Raw genomic sequence first — 4,553 nt, forward strand, 5'->3', positions numbered from 1 at the left:
CCAATGGCACGGTATATTATTTGAGTTACATGTTTTCTTTATACTCCACGTTTTCCGAAAAAAAAACCGTAATTTACAGAGTGAATCGAAAGTTTAATTGTATATTGATAATATGATGAGTTGGCGAGCATATTGATGAAGTGGCCAATTAATACAAGCAAATTGACGGTGGAAAATTTGAATATGAGAAACGAAATTAAACAATTAGGAAAATTGGCTCAAATTATTGTCGATATTTATCAGAATTTAGTTTTTCTCGGAAAAATGATTTCTTTTTGAAAATACTGATTATTATAAGTAGTGGCTCCTATCAACATTATAGAAACAGCAAACGTATCACAACAAGTCAATCTACTACTTCATTTAAATAAACCAACACCTGTCGACTTTCGTTGATACAAAATGTGTCATTTCAATATTTTTGTCAGTCATTGCACTATACTATATTATGTATAATGTATAAGAGAACACCAGAGGTTATTGCTTATTGTTGAGGAAATCTTCATTGTGTTCAATACTCTACCTTACAGTTTTCCACTACAAGGATCAGACTTTTTCCAACGATGACACTTTATTGACAATCATTATGCATGTAGCACACTTGATTTGATTGATGTTGCTTTGTTGCTGCGGCGAAAATTTTGAAACAAATGGAAAAAAAGTTATAAATTTTCAAACAATATTTAACGCTCGATTTACACTTAAAAATTTTCATCGTAAGAGAGCTCCTTTTTATCAGTTAAAAAATGAGATAGACGAATTTCAACTAATTGAAATCCTTTACGATGCTCTCTTACGGCGAACATTTTAAGTGGAAACCAGGTTTAAGGATTGGATACATGGACGAATTCATCAAAAGTCTCAGAACGTAAATACGTCTTTATGCTAAAAAATCTTCTATGAAAATGCGTGAACACATCGCAGCAATTTATTTATCGAAACATTTGGAAAGGCCGATTTTCCATCGAATTGGCTTAACAAAATAAAAACTTCAGTCCGAAAAAACTTAATATTTCACGAAAATTGACACGTATTTTGAGTTTTCTTACAACAAACATTGAAAATTTAGCTGAAAGCTAATTTTAACACCAAACGTTGGTCGAACTTTTTCGAAAAAGGACACGAGCCCAAAACTATCATCAAAATAACTAGGTCCCATCCTTTGGGCGGGTCAGATCTCTTGACTGACAGTTTTCTCAATATATTTTTCATCAATTTCATTGTATTTAATACAAAACCCTACTTATTCCAGCTTATTTCAGTCACAGTAATGATCTATTTTACAAAAAAAAAAATAACTTTAGCAATGGATGGCCAGTTGCTGATTATTTTTTTAAAGGATGACTGAAATGCATGCTAGTCTAATGTTTGGGAACTAAATCTAAGTTTTTCGAAAGAAAACATAGCGTAAAATTTTGATTTTTTAGCTTTGGTTGTAAACGAAATAAAAAACTACCTACTTGATAGTTAACTATCAAATTTGATAGTTCACAGACAATTGACAGTTAACTAAGAATTTGATAGTTGGCTAGCAGTAGATGTTTACCAGTTCAAAGCTGGACATTAACTGATGAAATTGTTCTTTCCACTTGCTCTTTAATAAACTCTATCGAGAACGTACTTATAGGATTTACACACACTACGCAACAAAATCAAATTTCATCAAAGTAATCTTTTTTGATTACTATAATCACCAGTGAAAATTCTGTTTTTCTGGGATAGCTTCCAGATCCTTCATCCCACATAGCCCATCTTCGAACTTAGCCTTGGGATCTTAATTCCACACATTTAAAAAAAAGATGCATCCAAATTGGTTGAGAATTACTCAAGTTATCGTGCCTTCAACTAAGAATTGTTACCCACATTTAACGTTTTTCATACCATTTCGAACCTTTTTGTTACCCACATTTTTGGTATTTTCTGGTGTAAGACCCTGACTTTCAGTTAAGGGAATAATAATTTCGCCCCGAAATGTAGACAACAATTTAGCAATGTGTACGATTCGTCTTGAATAGAGTACTGAAACTGGACAGTTTATCATACAAACGTAAAACATTGTAAAAACCTTTCCATATAAAAAAGAGTACTTTCTGCAGCTAACCACTATGATCATTCATCAGGCCCGGACTGGCCATACGGTGAATTCGGATCATTCCCGATGAACCTTTTGGATTTTTGTATGAGAATTTTTAATTTGTAGGCTTTTTGAATGGCTTTTTCGAGCCAGTCCAGTAATGTCACTCATGATTGAAGTGCGTTGGTCATGTCCCTTTTCACGTTCAATTCAAAATGTTACCGTCCAAAGAGATCACATTGAGCACCGAAACTTTCTATCAATTATGTGGTAGGTGTGGTCAGTAAACATAAACGCAAAATATGCATTTCCTATGAAAAATCATTTTTTATTACTTCTTGGTCATCTATAATCTCTGACATTATTTATCTGACCAATTCCATACTGAGATTTTTAGGACATGCACTAAATTTTTTGTATGACTTTGTCAGGAAACACCTGAATGAAAAAGGAGACACGTAAAATAAAGAGTAAGGACAAGGCAGCTCTAACAAACGGTGTGATATTGCCTTGGTAAGGATTATGCTTCAAAGTTATAAAATAAAGATCGAATCTCTAGTTAGAAGCAGTGAAATTTCATCATGAATTTGCTTCAAACTTTTTTCAGCTGATCCACACAAACAATTAAAGCTGTTCATACGTCTTTACACGGTTTTACCACTACCACGCGCGTGCGTGTAGCAGCTTCAACCGTATAAACATTGATAATAAACAGTTTTGATTGTTTGTGTGGATCAGCTGAAAAACAGCTGAAGCAAGTGTATGCTAAAATTTCGTTGCATCTGAGAGAACTCATGAAACATTAGGAGGGGCGACTCAAATGCTTTTGGTGCATGGGTTTAATTTACAGACAGTAGTAAAGTCGAACCTACTCGAATTTTAGCAAAACTAGCCATTTGATGTAACGACATCTTATTTTCATGCTTTTATTAATGTTTCAGTTTCATCACGGCAGAGTAAAATAAACCTGGCAGGAGCGGTTCATTTTTGAAACATCAAAAAAGGGACCTGATACACTGTATGAAAATGTACTCAAATGAACACTGACATAAAATGAAAAATTTTATTCGCAAACCACAAAGGCTAGATATAACAGGTCCCTGGTCAAAACATGCGCTCCTGCCTGGTTTACTTTACTCTGCCGTGGTTTCATCTATTTTTTTTTTTACTTATTTACAGTAGTTTGTTCTAAAAAAATTACACTCGAGAGATGGCATGGTTGCGCGAGAGATGCCCATGTTTTTTTGGGTGCCCGATTAGCGTCAGCCATGTCACCTATCGAGTATAACTCTATGGTTCCGAATAAGTGTTAACACGAATTTTCACATGATTCCGTCCACGTAGATCAGCTTTCACTTTTTTTACATAAATATTGATGAGGTTATGGATGAAATTTGACATTTTATTTATCCTTACAACAAACCTATATTAACAACAATAAGATATGTAAAGAAGTAAAGATCGACGATATGGCATCATTTTGTCTAAATTTTCCAGTTTCATTTCATTTTGTAAATTTCGCCCTAGATGTCGGCCAATGCGACATTCACAGATGGCATGTTGTCAATCTTTCTTGTACTAGACACTCAATGGAAATTTTTTCTCGTCGCACACTACCAGTACCATCTTTGAATACAATCTTAAACTGCAGTAACATTCATGATTAGGTAAGAAAAGTCGGTAATTTTGAAATTTATACTCGAATCCTCAATGAATGAATAAAATCGATGAGAAGTAAATAAAAAGAAAACTTAAATTTTCAACGACTACTGTTAAAGTGCACAAGTGCTACTTGAAAATACAGATTCAATAAAACGGCTAAGACCTTAGTTATCATATACATTCTGAAATAATTACAAACAATATCACCAACAATGACGCAACGCTATGTACATTAGACAACAACAATTTTAAAAAGAAAATTTTACCAAAAATCATTAGCGTTGAAAAGTGTCATAAAACGAAAATTATTTAAGTTCTAGTGAATCTGAAATCAGTCAAAAAACCCTTAAAGGGTAAACGTGACGCAACTCTTCATCTTACTTGTATTACAAAATAACTGATATCGCTAAAGGTTGCATCCAAATGCATCCACAACGCAGACACACAAAACAAAAATTAACGCGTTAAATAACGCATGAAAGTGAAACATAAAAAGAGAGTTTTTCTTTTTTCCTTTGGGCGAACAAACGAACAATCCCACAAACAGACATTAAACTTTATGTTTTCAAAATAACAAAAAAAATTATGAAAACTATAAATTTTGTTAGATGGCTCTCATTGGGTATTGTAGCGTACCTAGCGTACTCATTAATTTTATCAGTGTACGTACGGTACGTACTCACTATACTTCATAAGAGGTGTATTATAAGCAACGCAATATGGAAAATTACTTCGTCGCACACTATCAACAGCACCATCTATGCATACAAATCCGAACCGCACCAATAGCGTAATGCGGGTAATGTCAGTTAGGTGA

Source organism: Bradysia coprophila (assembly GCF_014529535.1).
Source record: "Bradysia coprophila strain Holo2 chromosome X unlocalized genomic scaffold, BU_Bcop_v1 contig_173, whole genome shotgun sequence".
NCBI classification, from domain to species: Eukaryota; Metazoa; Arthropoda; class Insecta; order Diptera; family Sciaridae; genus Bradysia; species Bradysia coprophila.